Raw genomic sequence first — 26,806 nt, 5'->3', positions numbered from 1 at the left:
GAATTGAAGACCCAGAAATGAACCCACACACCTATGGGCACTTGATTTTTGACAAAGGAGACAAAACCATCCAATGGAAAAAAGATAAAATTTTCAGCAAATGGTGCTGGTTCAACTGGAGGTCAGCATGTAGAAGAATGCAGATCAATCCATTCTCATAACCCTGTACAAAGCTTAAGTCCAAGTGGATCAGGGACCTCCACATCAAACAAGATACACTCAAACTACTGCTCTCTGTACATACATCTCGGACGCCAGAGGAAAACACCAAAGGCCATCTGGAACCCTGGTGCACTGAAGCTCCCAGAAGGGGCGGCACAGGTCTTCCTGGTTGCTGCCGCTGCAGAGAGCCCTTGGGCAGTACCCCGCGAGCAAACTTGAGCCTCAGGACCACAGGTAAGACCAACTTGTCTGCTGCAAGAAAGCTGCCTGGTGAACTCAAGACACAGGCCCACATTAACAGCTGAAGACCTGTAGGGAGGAAAAACTACACGCCCAAAAGCAGAACACTCTGTCCCCATAACTGACTGAAAGAGAGGAAAACAGGTCTACAGCACTCCTGACACACAGGCTTATAGGACAGTCTAGCCACTGTCAGAAATAGCAGAACAAAGTAACACTAGAGATAATCTGATGGCGAGAGGCAAGCGCAGGAACCCAAGCAACAGAAACCAAGACTACATGCCATCATCGGAGCCCAATTCTCCCACCAAAACAAACATGGAATATCAAAACACACCAGAAAAGCAAGATCTAGTTTCAAAATCATATCTGATCATGATCCTGGAGGACTTCAAGAAAGACATGAACACACTTAGGGAAACACAGGAAAACATTAATAAACAAGTAGAAGCCTACAGAGAGGAATCGCAAAAATCCCTGAAAGAATTCCAGGAAAACACAATCGAACAGTTGAAGGAATTAAAAATGGAAATAGAAGCAATCAAGAAAGAACACATGGAAACAACCCTGGATATAGAAAACCAAAAGAAGAGACAAGGAGCTGTAGATACAAGCCTCACCAACAGAATTCAAGAGATGGAAGAGAGAATCTCAGGAGCAGAAGATTCCATAGAAATCATTGACTCAACTGTCAAAGATAATGTAAAGCGGAAAAAGCTACTGGTCCAAAACATACAGGAAATCCAGGACTCAATGAGAAGATCAAACCTAAGGATAATAGGTATAGAAGAGAGTGAAGACTCCCAGGTCAAAGGACCAGTAAATATCTTCAACAAAATCATAGAAGAAAACTTCCCTAACCTAAAAAAAGAGATACCCATAGGCATACAAGATGCCTACAGAACTCCAAATAGATTGGACCAGAAAAGAAACACCTCCCGTCACATAATAGTCAAAACACCAAATTAACAAAATAAATAAAGAATATTAAAAGCAGTAAGGGAAAAAGGTCAAGTAACATATAAAGGCAGACCTATCAGAATCACACCAGACTTCTCGCAAGAAACTATGAAGGCCAGAAGATCCTGGACTGATGTCATACAGACCCTAAGAGAACACAAATGCCAGCCCAGGTTACTGTATCCTGCAAAACTCTCAATTAACATAGATGGAGAAACCAAGATATTCCATGACAAAACCAAATTTACACAATATCTTTCTACAAATCCAGCACTACAAAGGATAATAAATGGTAAAGCCCAACATAAGGAGGCAAGCTATACCCTAGAAGAAGCAAGAAACTAATCGTCTTGGCAACAAAACAAAGAGAATGAAAGCACACAAACATAACCTCACATCCAAATATGAATATAACGGGAAGCAATAACCACTATTCCTTAATATCTCTCAACATCAATGGCCTCAACTCCCCAATAAAAAGAAATAGATTAACAAACTGGATACGCAACGAGGACCCCGCATTCTGCTGCCTACAGGAAACACACCTCAGAGACAAAGACAGACACTACCTCAGAGTGAAAGGCTGGAAAACAACTTTCCAAGCAAATGGTCAGAAGAAGCAAGCTGGAGTAGCCATTCTAATATCAAATAAAATCAATTTTCAACTAAAAGTCATCAAAAAAGATAAGGAAGGACACTACATATTCATCAAAGGAAAAATCCACCAAGATGAACTCTCAATCCTAAATATCTATGCCCCAAATACAAGGGCACCTACATATGTAAAAGAAACCTTACTAAAGCTCAAAACGCACATTGGACCTCACAAAATAATAGTGGGAGATTTCAACACCCCACTCTCATCAATGGACAGATCACGGAAACAGAAATTAAACAGAGATGTAGACAGACTAAGAGAAGTCGTGAGCCAAATGGACCTAACGGATATTTATAGAACATTCTATCCTAAAGCAAAAGGATATACCTTCTTCTCAGCTCCTCATGGTACTTTCTCCAAAATTGACCATATAATTGGTCAAAAAACGGGCCTCAACAGGTACAGAAAGATAGAAATAATCCCATGCATGCTATCGGACCACCACGGCCTAAAACTGGTCTTCAATAACAATCAAGGAAGAATGTCCACATATACTTGGAAATTGAACAATGCTCTACTCAATGATAACCTGGTCAAGGAAGAAATAAAGAAAGAAATTAAAAACTTTTTAGAATTTAATGAAAATGAAGGTACAACATACCCAAACTTATGGGACACAATGAAAGCTGTGCTAAGAGGAAAACTTATAGCGCTGAGTGCCTGCAGAAGGAAACAGGAAAGAGCATATGTCAGCAGCTTGACAGCACACCTAAAAGATCTCGAACAAAAAGAAGCAAATACACCCAGGAGGAGTAGAAGGCAGGAAATAATCAAACTCAGAGCTGAAATCAACCAAGTAGAAACAAAAAGGACCATAGAAAGAATCAACAGAACCAAAAGTTGGTTCTTTGAGAAAATCAACAAGATAGATAAACCCTTAGCCAGACTAATGAGAGGACACAGAGAGTGCGTCCAAATTAACAAAATCAGAAGTGAAAAGGGAGACATAACAACAGATTCAGAGGAAATTCAAAAAATCATCAGATCTTACTACAAAAACCTATACTCAACAAAACTTGAAAATCTTCAGGAAATGGACAATTTCCTAGACAGATACCAGGTACCAAAGTTAAATCAGGAACAGATAAACCAGTTAAACAACCCCATAACTCCTAAGGAAATAGAAGCAGTCATTAAAGGTCTCCCAACCAAAAAGAGCCCAGGTCCAGACGGGTTTAGTGCAGAATTCTATCAAACCTTCATAGAAGACCTCATACCAATATTATCCAAACTATTCCACAAAATTGAAACAGATGGAGCCCTACCGAATTCCTTTTACGAAGCCACAATTACTCTTATACCTAAACCACACAAAGACACAACAAAGAAAGAGAACTTCAGACCAATTTCCCTTATGAATATCAACGCAAAAATACTCAACAAAATTCTGGCAAACCGAATCCAAGAGCACATCAAAACAATCATCCACCATGATCAAGTAGGCTTCATCTCAGGCATGCAGGGATGGTTTAATATACAGAAAACCATCAACGTGATCCATTATATAAACAAACTGAAAGAACAAAACCACATGATCATTTCATTAGATGCTGAGAAAGCATTTGACAAAATTCAACACCCCTTCATTATAAAAGTCCTGGAAAGAATAGGAATTCAAGGCCCATACCTGAACATGGTAAAAGTCATATACAGCAAACCAGTTGCTAACATTAAACTAAATGGAGAGAAACTTGAAGCAATCCCACTAAAATCAGGGACTAGGCAAGGCTGCCCACTCTCTCCCTACTTATTCAATATAGTTCTTGAAGATCTAGCCAGAGCAATCAGACAAAAAAAGGATGTCAAGGGGATACAGATCGGAAAAGAAGAAGTCAAAATATCACTATTTGCAGATGATATGATAGTATATTTAAGTGATCCCAAAAGTTCCACCAGAGAACTACTAAAGCTGATAAACAACTTCAGCAAAGTGGCTGGGTATAAAAATAACTCAAATAAATCAGTTGCCTTCCTCTATACAAAAGAGAAACAAGCCGAGAAAGAAATTAGGGAAACGACACCCTTCATAATAGACCCAAATAATATAAAGTACCTCGGAGTGACTTTAACAAAGCAAGTAAAAGATCTTTACAATAAGAACTTCAAGACACTGAAGAAGGAAATTGAAGAAGACCTCAGAAGATGGAAAGATCTCCCATGCTCATGGTTTGGCAGGATTAATATAGTAAAAACGGCCATTTTACCAAAAGCAATCTACAGATTCAATGCAATCCCCATCAAAATACCAATCCAATTCTTCAAAGAGTTAGACAGAACAATTTGCAAATTCATTTGGAATAACAAAAAACCCAGGATAGCTAAAGCTATCCTCAACAATGAAAGGACCTCAGGGGGAATCACTATCCCTGATCTCAAGCAGTATTACAGAGCAATAGTGATAAAAACTGCATGGTATTGGTACAGAGACAGACAGATAGACCAATGGAATAGAATTGAAGACCCAGAAATGAACCCACACACATATGGTCACTTGATTTTTGACAAAGGAGCCAAAACCATCCAATGGAAAAAAGATAGCATTTTCAGCAAATGGTGCTGGTTCAACTGGAGGTCAACATGTAGAAGAATGCAGATTGATCCATGCTTATCACCCTGTACAAAGCTTAGGTCCAAGTGGATCAAGGACCTCCACATCAAACCAGACACACTCAAACTAATAGAAGAAAAACTAGGGAAGCATCTGGAACACATGGGCACTGGAAAAAATTTCCTGAACAAAATACCAAAGGCTTACGCTCTAAGATCAAGAATTGACAAATGGGATCTCATAAAACTGCAAAGCTTCTGTAAGGCAAAGGACACTGTGGTTAGGACAAAACGGCAACCAACAGATTGGGAAAAGATCTTTACCAATCCTACAACAGATAGAGGCCTTATATCCAAAATATACAAAGAACTCAAGAAGTTAGACCGCAGGGAAACAAATAACCCTATTAAAAAATGGGGCTCAGAGCTAAACAAAGAATTCACAGCAGAGGAATGCCGAATGGCGGAGAAACACCTAAAGAAATGTTCAACATCTTTAGTCATAAGGGAAATGCAAATCAAAACAACCCTGAGATTTCACCTCACACCAGTGAGAATGGCTAAGATCAAAAACTCAGGGGACAACAGATGCTGGCGAGGATGTGGAGAAAGAGGAACACTCCTACATTGTTGGTGGGATTGCAAACTGGTACAACCATTCTGGAAATCAGTCTGGAGGATCCTCAGAAAATTGGACATTGAACTGCCTGAGGATCCAGCTATACCTCTCTTGGGCATATACCCAAAAGATGCCCCAACATATAAAAAAGACACGTGCTCCACTATGTTCATTGCAGCCTTATTTATAATAGCCAGAAGCTGGAAAGAACCCAGATGCCCTTCAACAGAGGAATGGATACAGAAAATGTGGTACATCTACACAATGGAATATTACTCAGCTATCAAAAACAACGACTTTATGAAATTCGTAGGCAAATGGCTGGAACTGGAAAATATCATCCTGAGTGAGCTAACCCAAACACAGAAAGACATACATGGTATGCACTCACTGATAAGTGGCTATTAGCCCAAATGCTTGAATTACCCTAAATGCCTAGAACAAATGAAACTCAAGACAGATGATCAAAATGTGAATGGTTCACTCCTTCTTTAAAAGGGGAACAAGAATACCCTTGGCAGGGAAGAGAGAGGCAAAGATTAAAACAGAGACTGAAGGAACACCCATTCAGAGTCTGCCCCACATGTGGCCCATGCATATACAGCCATCCAATTAGACAAGATGGATGAAGCAAAGAAGTGCAGACCGACAGGAGCCGGATGTAGATCGCTCCTGAGAGACACAGCCAGAATACAGCAAATACAGAGGCGAATACCAGCAGCAAACCACTGAACTGAGAATAGGACCCCCGTTGAAGGAATCAGAGAAAGAACTGGAAGAGCTTGAAGGGGCTCGAGACCCCATATGTACAACAATGCCAAGCAACCAGAGCTTCCAGTGACTAAGCCACTACCTAAAGACTATACATGGACTGACCCTGGACTCTGACCTCATAGGTAGCAATGAATATCCTAGTAAGAGCACCAGTGGAAGGGGAAGCCCTGGGTCCTGCTAAGACTGAACCCCCAGTGAACTAGACTGTTGGGGGGAGGGGGACAATGGGGGGAGGGTGGGGAGGGGAACACCGATAAGAAAGGGGAGGGGGGAGGGGGATGTTTGCCCGGAAACTGGGAAAGGGAATAACACTCGAAATGTATATAAGAAATACTCAAGTTAATAATAAAAAAAAAAGCAAAAAAAAAAAAGATACACTCAAACTAATAGAAGAAAGACTAGGGCAGCATCTCGAACACATGGGCATTGGAGAAAATTTCCTGAACAAAACACCAATGGCTTATGCTCTAAGTTCAAGAATCGCCAAATGAAATCTCATAAAACTGCAAAGCTTCTGTAAGGCAAAGGACACTGTGGTTAGGACAAAACGGCAACCAACAGATTGGGAAAAGATCTTTACCAATCCTACAACTGATAGAGGGCTTATATCCAAAATATAAAAAGAACTCAAGAAGTTAGACCGCAGGAGACAAATAACCCTATTAATATTGGGGTTCAGAGATAAATAAAGTATTCACAGCTGAGGAATGCTGAATGGCTGAGAAGTTCCTAAAGAAATGTTCAACATCTTTAGTCATAAGGGAAATGCAAATCAAAACAACCCTGAGATTCCACCTCACATCAGTCAGAATCGCTAAGATCAAAAACTCAGGTGACAGCAGATGCTGGCAAGGATGTGGAGAAAGAGGAATACTCCTCCATTGTTGGTGGGATTGCAGACTGGTACAACCATTATGCAAATCAGTCTGGAGTTTTCTCATAAAATTGGAAATTGAACTACCTGAGGACCCAGCTATACCTTTCTTGGGCATATACCCAAAAGATGCCCCAACATCTTACAAAGACTCATGCTCCACTATGTTCATCGCAGCCTTATTTATAATAGCCAGAAGTTGGAAAGAACCCAGATGCCCTTCAACAGAGGAATGAATACAGAAAATGTGGTACATCTACACAATGGAATACTATTCAGCTATCAAAAGCAAAGACTTTATGAAATTCATAGTGAAATGGAAGGACCTGGAAAATATCATCCTGAGTGAGGTAACCCAATCACAGAAAAACACACATGGTATGCACTCATTGATAAGTGAATATTAGCCCAAATGCTCAAATTACCCTAAATGCACAGAATACATGAAACTCAAAAGGAAGACCAAAATGCAAATGCTTCATTCCTTTTCTAAAAGTGGAACAAAAATACCCTTGGGAGGGAATAGGGAGGCAAAGTTTAGAACAGAGGCTGAAGGAATGCCCGTTCCGAGCCTGCCACACATATGGCCCATACATATACAGCCACCAGATTAGATAAGATGGATGAAGCAAAGGACTGCAGTCTGACAGGAACCAGATGTAGATCTCTCCTGAGAGACACAGCCAGAATATAGCAAATTCATTGGTGAATGACAGCAGCATACCACAGAACTGAGAACAGGACCCCCATTGATGGAATCTTTGAAAGTACTAATACATCTTTAAGGGGCTTGAGACCCCATATGAACAACAATGCCAAGCAACCAGAGCTTCCAGGGACTGGGCCATTACCCAAGGACTATACATGGACTCATCCTGGGCTCCAAACTGCATAGGTAGCAATGAATAGCCTAGTAAGAGCACCAGTGGAAGGGGAAGCCATTGGTCCTGCCATGACTGAATGCCCAGGGAATGTGTTTGTTGGGGGGAGGGCGGTAATGAGGAGGGGAATACCCATATAGAAGGGGATACGGAAGGGTTAGGGGGTTGTTGGCCTGGAAACCAGGTAATAACAATTGAAATGTAAATAAGAAATACCCAATTTAGTAAACATGGAGGAAAAATACATTAACAAAATTTTAGTCAAATTACCATTGATAAAGATAAAGAGTATGACCTATACAATTAGAGAAACATGGGACAAGGGAACACATGAGAAATTAAAAAACATCATAAGGCTATATTGTTTAAAAATCTATATTCCAACAACAGAAAAATTAACATATGTTAGTAAATTTCTAGATGTATACAACATCCTAAAGTATGGTCAATATGAAGTAAACAATTTAATAGTCCCCTATCACACAATGGGACAGAAACACGAATTTAAAAATCTCCCAATTGAAAATATCTTTACAAATCCCTCATTTGATAGAGGGCTAATATCCAATACATACAAGGAACTCAAGAAGTTAGACTACAGAGAATCAACTAACTGTTTTAAAAAATGGGCTTTAAAGCTAGACAGAATTCTCAACAGGGGAATATCGAATGTCTAGAAGCTCCTCAAGAAATGTTCAACATCCTTAGTCATCCGGGAAATGCAAATCAAAACAACAGTGAGATTCCATTTCACATCAGTCAGAATGGCTAAGATCAAAAACTCAGATGACAATAGATAACAGCGAGGATGTGGAGAGGGAGGAACACTCCTCTGTTTTTGGTGGGATTCCATGTTGGCACATACACATTGGAAATCAGTCTGGAAGTTCTTCACAAACTTGGACATAGTACTACCTGAGGACCCAGCTACACTACTCCTGGGGATATATTCAAATAATGCTCCAAGATATAACAAGGACACATGCTCTACAATGTTCATAGCAGCCTTATTTACCAGGAGCTGGAAAGAAACCAGATGTCCATCAACAGAGGAAAGGATACAGAAAATATGGTACATCTGCATAATGGAGCACTACTCAGCTATTACAATAACTTCATTAAATTCATAGACAAATGGATAGAAGTAGAAAATATAATACTGAGTGAGGTAAGTTAATCACAAAATAAAACAAACAGGGTCTGCACTCACTGATAAGTGGATATTACTTCAAATGTTCTAATTATCTAAGATACAATCTATAGACCACATGAAGCTCAAGAAAAAGGACAGTCAAAGGGTGGATGCTTTAGTCCTTCTTATAAGGTGAAACAAAAATATTCATAGGAGGAGGTACAGAAACAGAGTTTGGAGCAGAGACTGAAGAAAAGGCCATTCAGAGACTACCCAACCTGGGGACTCAGCGCTGGACATATAGTCAACCAAACCCGTACAATATTTCTGATGCCTAGAAGTTCATTCTGACAAGAGCCTGATATATCTGTCTTCTGAGAGACACTGCAGAGCATGACAAATCTATAGGCGACTACTTGCAGTCAACCATTGTACTGAAAACAGGGTTCCCATTGCTGGACTTAGAAAAAGAAAGGAAGGACCTTATGCATATCCATAAGAACAGCAATGCCAACCAACCAGAACTCGCAGGGACTAAATACCACCCAAAGAGTACACATGGACAGACTCCAGCTGCATATTCAGCACAGGATTGCCTTCTTGGGAGGGAAAAGCCCTTGGTCCTGCCAAGGCTCGAACCCCCCATTGTAGGGGAATATTAGGGTGGGGAGGCAGGAAGTGGTAGGTGGATGGGTGGGGCAACACCCTTATAGAAGAAGGGTAGCCAGGTTGATGTAAGAGGAACTAGGAAAGCAGGTAACATTTGAAATGTAAATAAATAAAATTCCCAATAAAAATAAAAATATCGCCCAATATAAAATAGCAAAATGGTGGATTGATTTAATACAGAACTCTACCAGATCTTTAAAGAATTGCTGATATAAAATAGTGCAATTTCCCCCAAAATATTCTCCAAAATATAAACTCTTAGTGCTCTTAGTCTGTGAAGGAGATGATGAGGAGACAAATAGGCAAAAAAAAAAGCCAAAGTATTCTCATTTACAATATAATTCTGCAAATAATAGACTCTAAGGACACTACTAGTAAATTCCCATGACTGATAAATGCATTCAGAAAGGTAGCAGGATGAAAGTATTTACAAACAATAGACAGTAGTCTTCCATTTTTACTTAATAATGATTCAGAGAGTGAAATAATACTATTCACTCCATACTAAAAATAAAAAAGTCTTAGAGTGAATTTCCTCCCAGATGTGGTTTCTGAAATGAGTACTTTAAGCTATTTAAGAAGATATCAGAGTGTGAAAATATCTCACATGTCCATGTATTTGTAGAACTAACATTGTGAAAATGCCCAATCCACCAAAATCAATCTATACATTCAATAAATATTAAAATAAACTACAATAAAATGCTTCATAGAAGATAAAAAAACATCATATTATATTTTCTTTGGAATCACAATAAATTAACTCAGGACTTACAGACCCACATGGGCCCAAGAACATAGCTTCTGTCAAACAATTAAGACCCTATATAAAACTATGGTTTAAGATAAATATAATGATTGACATCTTATCCTCTGTGTTTTCTTTTGTGAGTTCTGTTGCATACGTCTTGATAACACTTCATTTTCTGATTCCCAACATGAAAAGAATATATTTTAGCATAGAATCCTGAATTTATTACTTTTTCGTTAAACGTTTCAGGTATTATCAGGCATTAAGGGATTGAGATGCCAAGAACGACTAAGAATGTAGAAATGTCTCTCTGCAAATATCAAAGGAATGAACCCAGTAACAGAAACATCTGCTAGGACTGTTATTGGGACATATATTCCATAAAATATGTATTTGTAATAGAGAATGAAAGGAACTTGGGTGATCCGTTACTTTGACCCAAAGAATGCACACTTGAAATTCTCTCACATTCCAATCCAACCAAAAGTAATATTGTCAATATCAATATCTGGGTTAATTATAAGCCAGTAATATGCACTGAAGAATGAATTCTATTATATAATTTTCTCCATCAACATGTTAAACAGGCTAAATGAGTAAATATAGTTTCTTTTAGAAGCTTATTTACCAAAATTTGGGGTGAAGGGAAATAGAAAATCAACAAAACCAGTTCATAGAACTATATCCCCATAAGCAACTTAGCTTTAATGCGCCTAGGAGGAAAGATTGTATTGTGTAAATGTTTCCAGAAAATCAAGTGGAGGAAGTCCTTGTATCATAATGATTTTTTCCCCCAGTTCAGTCTTCCTTTGGTATTGGTTGCCTGAGAACCCATATTGAAGACTACGAAGCAAAAGGGGGCCTCTGAGCTTGGAAAGAATATTCTACTTATCTATTTCCTTTCTTGTCCACAATAGTCATTGTATTTGCTTTCTTTTTTATTTTATTTTTACTTTTTATGTTTCATACTTTCTTTTTTTAATTCTTTAATCATTTTACAGTCCACACTTTATCTCCCTCCTGGTGTACCCTCAAATTGTTCTATATCCCAAACTTCCTCTACCCCATCTCCAAGAAGAGGTCCCCATCCCACCAGATCACCCCACTCACTGGGGACCTAAGTCTCTCAAGGGTTAGGTTCATCTATTTTGATTGAGTCAGGACCCAGCAGCCCACTGCTGTATATGTCTTGGGGGCCTCATATCAGCTGGTGTATGCTATCTGGTTGGTGCTTAAGTATCTGATAGATACAAGGGTTTCAGGTTAGTGGAGACTGCTGGTGTTCCCATGGGGTCTTCCCTTCTCTTCAGCTTCTTCCAAGTTTGCCCCAATTCAACCACAAGGGGCATTAACTTCTGTTCATTGGTTGATGCTAGTGTCTGCATCTGACTCTTTCAGCTACTTATTGGGCCTCTCAGAGGGCAAACATGTTAGGTTCCTGTCTGCAAGAACACCACAACATCAGTAATAGTGTCAGGCACCAAGCCCTCCCCTTGAGCTGGATCCCAATTTGGACCTGTCACTGAACCTCTTTCCCGCATGTTCTCCATTTTTGTGCCTGCAATTCCTTCAGATACGAACAATTCTGGGTCAGATATTTTGACTGTGGAATGGAAATCCCCTCCCTCCATTTGATGTCCTGTCCCTCCACTGGAGATAGACACTACAAGTTCCCTGTCCCCACTGTAGAGCACTTCATTCAAATTCTTCCCTTTGAGTCCTGAGAGTCTCTCACCTCCCAGGTTTCCTGTGGATTCTAGAGTGTCCTCCCACCTCCTACCTCCTGAGGTTACCTATTTCTATCTTTTTTGCTGTCCCTCAGAGCTTTAGTACTACCCCCATCGCAAGCCCCACACAGTCCCCCTTCCTCTCCCTGTCTCCTCTCCTATCCAGGTCCCTCCCTCCCTCTTTTCCATGTGACTGTTTTCCTCTCCCTCCCAAGTGGAACCTAGGCATTCTGACTTGGATCCTTCAGCTAGTTACCCTTTTTTGTGGGTTGTATCCCCGGCATTCTATAATTTTTTTGGCTAATATTTGCTTATTAGTGAGTACATATCATGCATGTTCTTTTGGGTCTGATTTACCCCACTCAGGATAATGTTTTCTAGTTCAATCCATTTGCTTAAAAAACTCATGATGTCCTCATTCTTTTTTTTTTTTTTTTTTTTTGGTTCTTTTTTTCTGAGCTGGGGACCTAACCCAGGGCCTTGCGCTTCCTAGGCAACTGCTCTACAACTGAGCTAAATCCCCAACACCTATGTCCTCATCCTTTTTTTTTTTTTTTATTAACTTGAGTATTTCTTATATACATTTCGAGTGTTGTTCCCTTTCCCGGTTTCCGGGCAAACATCCCCCTCCCCACTCCCCTTCCTTATGGGTGTTCCCCTCCCCACCCTCCTCCCATTGCCTCCCTCCCCCAACAGTCTAGTTCACTGGGGATTCAGTCTTAGCAGGACCCAGGGCTTCCCCTTCCACTGGTGCTCTTACTAGGATATTCATTGCTACCTATGAGGTCAGAGTCCAGGGTCAGTCCATGTATAGTCTTTAGGTAGTGGCTTAGTCCCTGGAAGCTCTGGTTGCTTGGCATTGTTGTACATATGGGGTCTCGAGCCCCTTCAAGATCTTCCAGTTCTTTCTCTGATTCCTTCAACGGGGGTCCTATACTCAGTTCAGGGGTTTGCTGCTGGCATTCGCCTCTGTATTTGCTGTATTCTGGCTGTGTCTCTCAGGAGCGATCTACATCCGGCTCCTGTTGGTCTGCACTTCTTTGCTTCATCCATCTTGTCTAATTGGGTGGCTGGATGTGTATGGGCCACATGTGGGACAGGCACTGAATGGGTGTTCCTTCAGTCTCTGTTTTAATCTTTGCCTCTCTCTTCCCTGCCAAGGGTATTCTTGTTCCCCTTTTAAAGAAGGAGTGAAACATTCACATTTTGATCATCCGTCTTGAGTTTCGTTTGTTCTAGGGATCTAGGGTAATTCAAGCATTTGGGCTAATAGCCACTTATCAGTGAGTGCATACCATATATGTCTTTCTGTGATTGGGTTAGCTCACTCAGGATGATATTTTCCAGTTCCAACCATTTGCCTACGAATTTCATAAAGTCGTTGTTTTTGATAGCTGAGTAATATTCCATTGTGTAGATGTACCACATTTTCTGTATCCATTCCTCTGTTGAAGGGCATCTGGGTTCTTTCCAGCTTCTGGCTATTATAAATAAGGCTGCGATGAACATAGTGGAGCACGTGTCTCTTTTATATGTTGAGGCATCTTTTGGGTATATGCCCAAGAGAGGTATAGCTGGATCCTCAGGCAGTTCAATGTCCAATTTTCTGAGGAACCTCCAGACTGATTTCCAGAATGGTTTTACCAGTCTGCAATCCCACCAACAATGGAGGAGTGTTCCTCTTTCTCCGTATCCTCGCCAGCATCTGCTGTCACCTGAGTTTTTGATCTTAGCCATTCTCACTGGTGTGAGGTGAAATCTCAGGGTTGTTTTGATTTGCATTTCCCTTATGACTAAAGATGTTGAACATTTCTTTAGGTGTTTCTCAGCCATTCGGCATTCCTCAGCTGTGAATTCTTTGTTTAGCTCTGAACCTCATTTTTTAATAGGGTTATTTGTTTCCCTGCAGTCTAACTTCTTGAGTTCTTTGTATATTTTGGATATAAGGCCTCTATCTGTTGTAGGATTGATAAAGTCATTTTTTTGATAGCTGAGTAATATTCCATTGTGTAGATGTTCCACGTTTTCTGTATCAATTCCTCTGTTGAAGTGCATCTGGCTTCTTTCCAGCTTCTGGCTATTATAAATAAGGCTGCGATGAACATAGTGGAGCACGTGTCTTTTTTATATGGTGGGGCATCTTTTGGGTATATGCCCAAGAGAGGTATAGCTGGATCCTCAGGCAGTTCAATGTCCAATTTTCTGAGGAACCTCCAGACTGATTTCCAGAATGGTTGTACCAGTCTGCAACCCCACCAACAATGTAGGAGTGTTCCTCTTTCTCCGCATCCTCGCCAGCATTTGCTGTCACGTGATTTTTTTTATCTTAGCCATTCTCACTGGCGTGAGGTGAAAACTCGGGGTTGTTTTGATTTGCATTTCCCTTATGACTAAAGATGTTGAACATTTCTTTAGGTGTTTCTCAGCCATTCGGCATTCCTCAGCTGTGAATTGTTTGTTTAGCTCTGAACCCCATTTTTTAATAGGGTTATTTGTTTCCCTGCGGTCTAACTTCTTGAGTTCTTTGTATATTTTGGATAAAAGGCCTCTATCTGTTGTAGGATTAGTAAAGATATTTTCCCAATCTGTTGGTTGCCGTTTTGTCCTAACCACAGTGTCCTTTGCCTTACAGAAGCTTTGCAGTTTTATGAGATCCAATTTGTCAATTCTTGATCTTAGAGCATAAGCCATTGGTGTTTTTTTCAGGAAATTTTTCCAGTGCCCATGTGTTCCAGATGCTTCCCTAGTTTTTCTTCTATTAGTTTGAGTGTGTCTGGTTTGATGTGGAGGTCCTTGATCCACTTGGACTTAAGCTTTGTACAGGGTGATGAGCATGGATCGATCTGCATTCTTCTACATGTTGACCTCCAGTTGAACCAGCACCATTTGCTGAAAATGCTATCTTTTTTCCATTGGATGGTTTTGGCTCCTTTGTCAAAAACCAAGTGCCCATAGGTGTGTGGGTTCATTTCTGGGTCTTCAATTCTATTCCATTGGTCTATCTGTCTGTCTCTGTACCAATACCATGCAGTTTTTATCATTATTGCTCTGTAATACTGCTTGAGATCAGGGATAGTGATTCCCCCTGAAGTCCTTTTATTGTTGAGGGTAGTTTTAGCTATCCTGGGTTTTTTGTTATTCCAGATGAATTTGCAAATTGTTCTGTCTAAGTCTTTGAAGAATTGGATTGGTATTTTGATGGGGATTGCATTGAATCTGTAGATCGCTTTTGGTAAAATGGCCATTATTGCTATATTAATCCTGCCAATCCATGAGCATGGGAGATCTTTCCATCTTCTGAGGTCTTCTTCAATTTCTTTCCTCAGTGTCTTGAAGTTCTTATTGTACAGATCTTTTACTTGCTTGGTTAAAGTCACACCGAGGTACTTTATATTATTTGGATCTATTATGAAGGGTGTCATTTCCCTAATTTCTTTCTCGGCTTGTTTCTCTTTTGTGTAGAGGAAGGCTACTGATGTATTTGAGTTAATTTTATACCCAGCCACTTTGCTGAAGTTGTTTATCAGCTTTAGTAGTTCTCTGGTGGAACTTTTGGGATCACTTAAATATACTATCATATCATCTGCAAATAGCGATATTTTGACTTCTTCTTTTCCAATCTGTATCCCCTTTAGCTCCTTTTGTTGTCTGATTGCTCTGGCTAGAACTTCAAGAACTATATTGAATAAGTAGGGAGAGAGTGGGCAGCCTTGTCTAGTCCCTGATTTTAGTGAGATTGCTTCAAGTTTCTCTCCATTTAGTTTAATGTTAGCAACTGGTTTGCTGTATATGGCTTTTACTATGTTCAGGTATGGGCCTTGAATTCCTATTCTTTCCAGGACTTTTATAATGAAGGGGTGTTGAATTTTGTCAAATGCTTTCTCAGCATCTAATGAAATGATCATGTGGTTTTGTTCTTTCAGTCTGTTTATATAATGGATCACGTTGATGGTTTTCCGTATATTAAACCATCCCTGCATGACTGGGATGAAGCCTACTTGATCATGGTGGATGATTGTTTTGATGTGCTCTTGGATTCAGTTTGCAAGAATTTTATTGATTATTTTTGCGTCGATATTCATATGGGAAATTGGTTTGAAGTTCTCTTTCTTTGTTGGGTCTTTGTGTGGTTTGGTATAAGAGTAATTGTGGCTTCATAGAAGGAATTCGGTAGCGCTCCATCTGTTTCAATTTTGTGGAATAGTTTGGATAATATTGGTATGAGGTTTTCTATGAAGGTCTGATAGAATTCTGCATTAAACCCGTTTGGACCTGGGCTCTATTTGGTTGGGAGACCTTTAATGACTGCTTCTATTTCCTTAGGAGGAGTTATGGGGTTGTTTAACTGGATTATCTTTTCCTGATTTAACTTTGGTACCTGGTATCTGTCTAGGAAATTGTCCATTTCCTGCAGATTTTCAAGTTTTGTTGAATATAGGCTTTCATACTAAGAACTGATGATTTTTTGAATTTCCTCTGAATCTGTAGTTATGTCTCCCTTTTCATTTCTGATTTTGTTAATTTGGACACACTCTCTATGTCCTCTCGTTAGTCTGTCTAAGGGTTTATCTATCTTGTTGATTTTCTCAAAGAACCAACTTTTGGTTCTGTTGATTCTTTCTATGGTCCTTTTTGTTTTTACTTGGTTGATTTCAGCTCTGAGTTTGATTATTTCCTGCCTTCTACTCCTCCTGGGTGTATTTGCTTCTTTTTGTTCTAGAGCTTTTAGGTGTGCTGTCAAGCTGCTGACATATGCTCTTTCCTGTTTCTTTCTGCAGGCACTCAGCGCTATGAGTTTTCCTCTTAGCACAGCTTTCATTGTGTCCCATAAGTTTGGGTATGTTGTACCTTCATTTTCATTAAATTCTAAAAAGTTTTTAATTTCTTTCTCTATTTCTTCCTTGACCAGGTTGTCATTGAGTAGATCATTGTTCAATTTCCATGTATATGTGGGCATTCTTCCCTTATTGTTATTGAAGACCAGTTTTAGGCTGTGGTGGTCTGATAGCACGCATGGGATTATTTCAATCTTTCTGTACCTGTTGAGGCCCGTTTTTTGACCAGTTATATGGTCAATTTTGGAGAAACTACCATGAGGAGCTGAGAAGAAGGTATATCCTTTTGCTTTAGGATAGAATGTTCTATAAATATCTGTTAAGTCCATTTGGCTCATTACTTCTCTTAGTCTGTCTATGTCTCTGTTTAATTTCTGTTTCCATGATCTGTCCATTGATGAGAGTGGGGTGTTGAAATCTCCTACTATTATTGTGTGAGGTGCAATGTGTGTTTTGAGCTTTAGTAAGGTTTCTTTTACGTATGTAGGTGCCCTTGTATTTGGATCATAGATATTTAGGATTGAGAGTTCATCTTGGTGGATTTTTCCTTTGATGAATATGAAGTGTACTTCCTTATCGTTTTTGATGACTTTTAGTTGAAAATTGATTTTATTTGCTATTAGAATGACTAGTCCATCTTGCTTCTTCCGACCATTTGCTTGGAAAGTTGTTTTCCAGCCTTTCACTCTGAGGTAGTGTCTGTCTTTGTCTCTGAGGTATGTTTCCTGTAGGCAGAAGAATGCAGTGTCCTCGATGCGTATACAGTTTATTAATCTATGTCTTTTTATTGGTGATTTGAGGCCATTGATGTTGAGAGATATTAAGGAATAGTGATTATTGCTTCTTGTTATATTCATATTTGGATGTGAGGTTATGTTTGTGTGCTTTTCTTCTCATTGTTTTGTTGCCAAGACGATTAATTTCTTGCTTCTTCTAGGGTATAGCTTGCCTCCTTATGTTGGGCTTTACCATTTATTATCCTTTGTAGTGCTGGATTTGTAGAAAGATATTGTGCAAATTTGGTTTTGTAATGGAATATCTTGGTTTCTCCATCTATGTTAATTGAGAGTTTTGCAGGATACAGTAACCTGCGCTGGCATTTGTGCTCTCTTAGGGTCTGTATGACATCAGTCCAGGATCTTCTGGCCTTCATAGTTTCTGGCGAAAAGTCTGGTCTGATTCTGATAGGTCTGCCTTTATATGTTACTTGATCTTTTTCTCTTACTGCTTTTAATATTCTTTCTTTATTTTGTGCATTTTGTGTTTTGACTATTATGTGACAGGAGGTGTTTCTTTTCTGGTCCAATCTATTTGGAGTTCTGTAGGCTTCTTGTATGCCTATGGGTATCTCTTTTTTTAGGTTAGGGAAGTTTTCTTCTATGATTTTGTTGAAGATATTTACTGGTACTTTGAGCTGGGAGTCTTCACTCTCTTCTATACCTATTATCCTTAGGTTTGATCTTCTCATTGAGTCCTGGATTTCCTGTATGTTTTGGACCAGTAGCTTTTTCTGCTTTACATTATCTTTGACAGTTGAGTCAATGATTTCTATGGAATCTTCTGCTCCTGAGAGTCTCTCTTCCATCTCTTGTATTCTGTTGGTGAAGCTTGTATCTACAGCTCCTTGTCTCTTCTTTTGGTTTTCTATATCCAGGGTTGTTTCCATGTGTTCTTTCTTGATTGCTTCTATTTCCATTTTTAATTCCTTCAACTGTTTGATTGTGTTTTCCTGGAATTCTTTCAGGTATTTTTGTGACTCCTCTCTATGGGCTTCTACTTGTTTATTTATGATTTCCTGTAATTCTTTCAGGGATTTTTGCGATTTCTCTCTGTAGGCTTCTACTTGTTCTCTAAGGGAGTTCTTCATGTCTTTCTTGAAGTCCTCCCGCATCATGATCACATATGATTTCGAAACTAGATCTTGCTTTTCTGGTGTGTTTGGATATTCCATGTTTGTTTTGATGGGAGAATTGGGCTCCGATCGTGCCATGTAGTCTTGGTTTCTGTTGCTTGGATTCCTGCCCTTGCCTTTCACCATCAGATTATCTCTAGTGTTACTTTGTTCTGCTATTTCTGACAGTCCTATATTATAGACTGTCCTGTAAGCCTGTGTGTCAGGAGTGCTGTAGACCTGTTTTCCTGTTTTCTTTCAGCTGTTATGGGGACAGAGTGTTCTACTTTCGGGCGTGTAGTTTTTCCTCTCTACTGGTCTTCAGCTGTTCCTGTGGGCCTGTGTCTTGAGTTCACCAGGCAGGTCATTTGCAGCAGAAAAGTTGGTCTTACCTGTGGTTCCAAGGCTCAAGTTTGCTCGTGGGGTGCTGTCCATGAGCTCTCTGTGGTGGCAGCAATCAGGAAGATCTGCGCCGCCCTTTCCGGTATCTTCAGTGCACCAGGGTTCCAGATGGCGTTTGGTGTTTTCCTCTGGAATCAGTAATGTGTGCAGAGTGCAGTCTCTTCTGGTTTCCCAGGCATGTTTGCCTCTCTGAATGTTTAGCTCTCCCTCACACAGGATTTGGGTGCAGAGAACTGTTTATCAGGTCTGTTCCTTCAGGTTCCAGCGGTGTCTCAGGCACAGGGGTCCTGCCACTCCTGGGCCCTCCCCCACGGGAACCCAGAGGCCTTATACAGTTTCCTCTTGGGCCAGGGATATGGGCAGGGGTGGGAGTGTTGGTGGTCTCTTCCGCTCTGCAGCCTCAGGAGTGCCCCCCTGACCAGGCGGTGAGGTCTCTCTTCCACGGTGTCTGGGAGCAGGGAGCTGTTGCGTTCTGGGATCCGCGGGTGTGGGACTCCCGGTAAACACAGGGAGTGCCCAGTCCTAGAGGAATTCTGCCTCTGTGTGTCCCGAGTTCACCAGGCAGGTCACTTGCAGCAGAAAAGTTGGTCTTACCTGTGGTCCTGAGGCTCAAGTTTGCTCGAGGGGTGTTGCCCACGAGCTCTTTGTGGCGGCAGCAACCAGGAAGATCTGCGCTGCCTTTTCCGGGAGCTTCAGTGCACCTATGTCCTCATTCTTAATAGCTGAGTAGTATTGCATCGTGTAAATGAACCATATATTGTGTATACATTTTTTTTCATTGTGGGACATCTGGGTTCTTCCAGCTTCTGTGTATCAAAAATAAGGCTGCTATGAACATAGTGAAACACATGCCCTTGTGGCATGATTAGATATTTTTTAGGTATATTCCCAAGGATGGTATAGCTGGGTCTTCAGGTAGATCTATTTCCAATTTTCTGAGGGACCTCCAGATCATTTTCCAGAGTGGTTGTACCACTTTGAAATCCCACCACCAATGTAGGAGAGTTGCTTTTTCTCCACATCCTCGCCAGCTTGTGCTGTCACCTGAGTTTTTGATCTTAGTCATTCTGATTGGTGTAAGGTAGAATCAGGGTCATTTTAATTTGCATTTCCCTGATCACTAAAAGTTTTAAACATTTCTTTAAGTGCTTCTCAGCCTTGTGAGATTAAACTCCAAATTTTAAGATGTAGACAAATTTCTTCTAATGTTTCCCATATTTTAAGACTGTATTTTATGAAGACTGTTATGTAGACAGAAACAATCACATTTTGTTTGAGAGTGTGGTCATAAGTATTTCCTACTCTGTGTTGATCAATTTTTAAATCATTTACTCAGATTTTGTTTTAGCTTTTGCCTCCACATCTCAGGAACAAAAGACTTCCATAGCCATTAGTGATGCAGTAGATAAAAAACTGTGAAATCGTTCTGTGATTTATATAGTGGATATAGTTCTGTTTTATTGTATTGTGGGTTTAGGAAATAAAGATTACAAATATAGTTTCTACATCTCTATTTCAATTTCTAGTAGAGTTGGGAATTTTGAATCTAAACTGTTTCTCGGACCAGAATTCTTGCTATTTTATATTCCTGGCAGATGCTTTTTGTTGCTCAGTTTATCTCTTTATTGAACACAGGTTTGGAGTTTGTTGAATATTTTCTCAGAAGTAGGATCATCTCTGATGTTCTGTGTGCCTAATAGCAGTGTAAACTTATGAATACAAAATTCAAAAATCATCAGATCCTATTTCATAAACATATATTCAAAAACCTGGAAAATCTGGATGAAACAAACAATTTTCTAGACAGATATCAGGTACTAAAGTTAAATCAGGATCACGTAAACCAGCTAAACAGTCCCATAACTCCTAAAGAAATAGAAACAGTTATTAAAAGTATCCCATCCAAAAAAAGCCCAGGACCAGATGGGTTTAGCAGATAATTTTATCAGACCTTCATAGAAGACCTAATACCAATACGATCCAAACTATTCTATAAAATAGAAAGAGAAGGAATACTACCCAATTCCTTCTATGAAGCAACAATTCCACATATCCCATAAACCACAACAAAAAAGCGAATTTCAGACCAATTTCCCTTATGAATAATGACACAAAAATACTCAATAAAATTCTCAGAAATATAATCTAAGAACACATTAAAATGATCAGCCATCAAGATCAAGTAGGTTTTATCCTTAGGATTCAAGGATGGTTCAATATATGGAAATCCATCAACATAATCCACTATATGTAAAAACTCATAGACAAAAATAACATGATCATCCCATCAAATACTGAGACAGCATTTGATAAAATTCAACAACCTTTCATGTGAAAAGTCTAATAGAGATCAGGAATTCAAGGCCCATATCTCAACTTAGTAAAAGCAATATGCAGCAAACCAGTAGCCAACATCAAACTAAATGAAGAGAAACTTAAAGCAATTCCACTAAAATCAGGAACTAGACAAAGCTGCCAACTCTCTCCCGACTTATTCTGTGTAGTACTCGAAGTCACAGTCAGAGCAATCGGACAACAAAAGGAGGTCAAAGGGAGACAAATTGGAAATAAAGAAGTCAAAATATCACTATTTGTAGATGATATGATAGGATACTTAAGTGATCCCAAAAGTTCCACCAGAGAACTACTAACCCTGGTAATCAACTTCAGCAAAGTAGCTCAATATAAAATTAACTCAAACAAATAAATAGCTTTCCTCTACTTAAAGGATAAACAGGCTGAGAAAGAAATTATGGAAAATATACTCTTCACAATAATTACAAATAATATATAATATCTTGGTGTGACTCTAACCAAGAAAATGAAAGATCTATACGATAAGAACTTCAAGTCTCTGGAGAAAGAAATTGGAGAAGATCTCAAGAAGATGGAAAGATCTCCCTTCCTCATGGATTGGCAGGATTAATATAGTAAAAATGGCCATTTTTCAAAAATCAATCTACATATTCAATGCAATCCCCATCAAAATTTCAACTCAGTTCTTTATAGAGTTAGAAAGAGCAATTTGCAAATTCATTTGGAATAATGAAAGACCCAGGATAGTGAAAACTATCCTTAATAATAAAAGAACTAATGGGGGAGTCAACACTCCTGACCTTAAGCTGTATGACAGAGCAATATGGACACAAACTGGTATTGGTAGATAGGTATGTCAATCAATGGAATAGAACTGAAGACCCAGAAATGAACCCACACACCTATGTTCACTTGATCTTTGACAAATGAGCTAAAACCATCCAGTAGAAAAAAGATAGCTTTTTTCAACAAATGGTGCTGGTCAACAGAAGGTTAGCATGTAGAATAATGCAAATGGATCCATTCTTATCAAGGACCTCTACGTAAGACCTGATCTACTTAATCTAAGAGAAGAACAATGGAGAATAGCCTTGAATATGTGGGAACATGTAAAAATTTCTTGAAAAGAAAACCAATGACTTACGCTCTAAAATCAAGAATCAACATTTGGGACCTCATAAAATTGCAAAGCTTCTATAAAGCAAAGGAAACTGTCACTAGGACAAAATGGCAACCAAAAGATTGTGAAAAGATCTTTACCAATCCTACATCCAATAGAGGGTTAATATCCAAAATATAGAAAGAACTCAAGAAGTTAGACTCCAGAGAGGCAAATATCCCCATTAAAAATGGGTTACGGAGCTAAACAAAGAATTCTCAGCTGAGGAGTATTGAATGGCTGAGAAACACCTAAAGAAATGTTCAACATCCTTAGTCATTAGGGAAATGCAAATCAAAATAACCATGAGTTTTCACCTCACACCTGTCACAGTGGCTAAGATAAACATCTCAGGAGACAACAGATTTTGGTGAAATTACAGTTGGTACAACTACTCTGGAAATCAGTCTGAAGGTTCCTCATTGGACATAATGCAACCTCAGGACCCAACTACATCATTCCTGGCTATATACCCAAAAGATGCTCTATCATATAAGAAGGACACATGTTCCTCTATGTTCTTGGCAGCCATATTTATAATAGCCAGGAGCACAAAGAACCCTGAAGTCCATCAACAGAGGAATGGATACAGAAAATGTGTTACATCTATACAATGGAGTACTCCTCAGCTATAAAATGACTTTATGAAATTCATAGGCAAATGGTTGGAAGTAGAAAATATGATCCTGAGTGAGATAAACCAATGACAAAAAAAACCCCACACATGGCCTGCACTCGCTGAGAGGTGGATATTAGTCCAAAAACTCAGATTACCCAAGATACGATCCCCATACCACATGAAGCTCAAGAGGAAGGATGCCCAAAGTCCAGATGCTTCAGTTCTTTTTAAAAGAGGGAACAAAAATAGTCATAAGAGGAGATAAGGAAACAAAGTTTGGAGCAGAGACTGAAAGAATGGCCATTCAGAGCCTGCCCCACTTGGTGATCCAGTCCATATACATACAACCACCAAACCAGACAATATTGCTGATGCCAAGATGTGCATGCTGACAGGAGCCTGATATAGCTATCTTCTGAAAGGCTCTGCCACAGCATGACAAATGTAGAGGCGAACACTAGCAGCCAACCATTGAACTGAGAACGGGCTCGTCATTGGATGAGTTAGAGAAAGGATTGAAGAGCTGAAGGGACTTGCAACCTCATACGAACAATACCCAACAACCAGAGCTCCTAGGGACTAAACCCAAAGAGTACACATGAACAGACCCATGGCTCCAGCTCCACATGTAGCAGAGGACGGCCTTATTGTACATCATAGGGAGGAAAAGCCCTTGGTCCTGCCAAAGCTGGACCCCCTAGTGTAGAGCAGGGGAGGCAGGAAAGGGTGAGTAGTTGGGGGAGAACACCCTCATAGAAGAAGGGGCCAGGAAAGGAATAGTGGGTTTATGGAAGGGAAACTGGAAACGGGATAATATTTGAAATGTAAATTAAAAAACTTTAAAAAAGAATATAAAAAATAAAAATATAAAAAGTAAATAAATAAATAAATGAATAAATAAATAAATAAATAGTATGAGAGGGGTATGGGGGTGGAGCTCCATCTCTGCCTGAGCAGATGAACGAGCAAGGTTCAAGATCAGAAGAATGGAGCCTTGTGTGAACCATAGGCTGGCAAATTGCTGAAGTCTTGAAATTCAATGAATAAAAAAAATTAAATTGGAAATGGTACAGATAAAGAGAAGCCTATTGTGAGATTGTGGCTTTGAAGCATAATTTCTAGGGACAGATTGATTAAAAGCTTATTATCACTCTTAAAATTTTTTAGAGCACAATTTGCTGAAGATAGGCAGAAGCACATGTGTTACCAGTGAAACTGCTGCCGTTGTGAAGGAGATTCCATGAGTAGGAACCAATACAGGCACTTCCTTTGATGAATAGTTGTTGTTTCTGGCACAAAGCACTGCTAACCTTCTACTATTAATCTATAGACCTATGGCCCCCACTAATACATTGAAAGCTGCTGTTCTACTAAATATCCATCTAATTGAGCATAACCCCATAATAGCTAACAATTGTGAAATTCAACAAATGGAGTGATTCACAAGGTATACCTATAGACATAAAAACATTAAAGTGGAATTGACTAAACGTAAGCTACGTGTAGGCAATTCACTCTATGAAACATTTCATAGAGTGTAAATTTATGATGAAGGATATGTAACTTGGGCTAACAATTCTGCTAGGATTTCCAGTGTGTACCAGCAATGAAAAGACTCATCTGAGGATATGAAATCAGGTTGAGTTTTCTGATCATGGAAAATAAGAGCTATTGGAAATGAACATTGTTCTCCCAGTTCCGGACCTTTCAGCAGCTATGTGTGGCGGAAAAACAGGATGTGGCCAAAGGGCCAGCCTGAAGCCAGTTTGACTCAAAAAGCCAGGTGAAATGGCAAGGGTCTGAGAACAAGAATGGGTCTGGTTTTCCATTACGTCCTGGCCAGCACAGGTAATGTAAACTTATTATGCAAAAGCACTTCCGTTGTCTTGGGGAAGTGCCTCAAGATGACAGGCATGAATGTTTAAGGTGATGACATTTGTACAAATTCCATTTTTCAATAATATGATAAATCTGATAAAAAGCAACACTATCATCATAGAGTTAATTGTGGCTGATATTGAAGGGGAATTTCACCATGGCTGGGCAGCTGGTCTAGTTGCTCACAATGCTCCCACCATCAGGCAGCTGCTGTAGGGTTCAGTGCTGTTCCTACATGTCTCCTGTCCTTTCCATTCAATTGGAGGCAGAAGCCATGGAGTGTTATTAGCCACAAATTGGTCCTCTTTTTTAAAATAGCAAAATATAGAATCTTTCTCATAGAGATGCACAGAAGTTTAGCTCTTATATGATTCTATATCCTATCATGTTGCCCATCTATGTTAGCCATCATTGTTCTAACCCCTGTCAACATGACACATAGCTGTAATATATTATGCAATGATATTTTATCTCTTTCCACATGGCTAATACCCTCGTCATAGTACATGACTCATTAGGCCCATTTGTAAATCATAGACCCATAGTGAATCATGGTCTCAACATTGTTCATGTATCCACGATCTCTATTTAGACTCAAAGCATTTTCCTAATTCTGAAATCAATATGATTAGATTAATACAATGCCAAAATGAAGGACTCTCTTGAACAAAGAAGGAATATGGCATATGAAGGATGTTAACGAAGCAAGACTGACACATTCCCTCTCTCTTTAGCTGGTTCTACTCCAGGCCTAAACCATTCCTCAGAGTTAACTTCCATGCTCTTCCCATCTCCAATATCCTGAAATCTATATTGCAAGTTGAACTTCATCTCCATATTTGCACCGTTATAACAGGGACCACAATCATGCCACACATTGGTGTTTCAGTCTCTCAGGAATCTTGAAACAAGGCTCAATCTGGTAGCTTTCATCCCTATGAATCCATGCCACATGTATAATACTGTCCAGTCATGACACAACTCTGAAGGCATTCTTGATCCTGTGAAGATGACAGTGACTATTAAACGTGCAAATGGCATATTACCTATAGCCATATAATCACTGCCTGGGGTATACCTTGTTGTCCACAATTTTACTCTTTGGAAGAAACAACACAAATGACTAATTGGCTCTTTTCATTGTATAATATAATAAAAAACCTGTGTTGTTTGTAATGATTCCAATATATGCTTGATTCAACCCCACTTCCACTTGTTTGCAACAGAGAAAACTGGACTTTGGGTGGCTATGATAACCATTTATCTGTAAGAGTTCCACTTTACAAAGATACCATCTAATATTGCACTAATTTTGAAGCCATATTCAAGCAAAGACAGCAGTTAATATGAAGACAGTAACCTACCATGGTTGGAAGAACTGTAAACTAAAACTACAAGAATACCAAAATATCCCAAGACATAGTTACTAGGTTCCTCTGAGGTATACAATAGTGAGGATCTAATGACCATCCAGGTAATAAACCACTGTCAGTGAATTTGACATAAATGGTACTAAATATAAGAGACTTCGGAATGAGAAGCTACAAAGTTCAGTTGTTTGGAGTGTATAAATCAAGCTGAGACAAAGGGAGAAGTTCTCATGGTGATGTTTCAATTCCACAGTACCAAATTAAAATATGCAGGCTACTGACAGGAAATGTCACAAAGAAATCTCTTCAGCCAAAATTAATGATATTACCAAGCCAAGTAAG

This window comes from Rattus norvegicus, chromosome 17 (genome assembly GCF_021556685.1).
Source record: "Rattus norvegicus strain SHRSP/BbbUtx chromosome 17, alternate assembly SHRSP_T2T, whole genome shotgun sequence".
Classification (NCBI taxonomy): Eukaryota; Metazoa; Chordata; class Mammalia; order Rodentia; family Muridae; genus Rattus; species Rattus norvegicus.
This window is presented reverse-complemented; position numbering follows the sequence as displayed.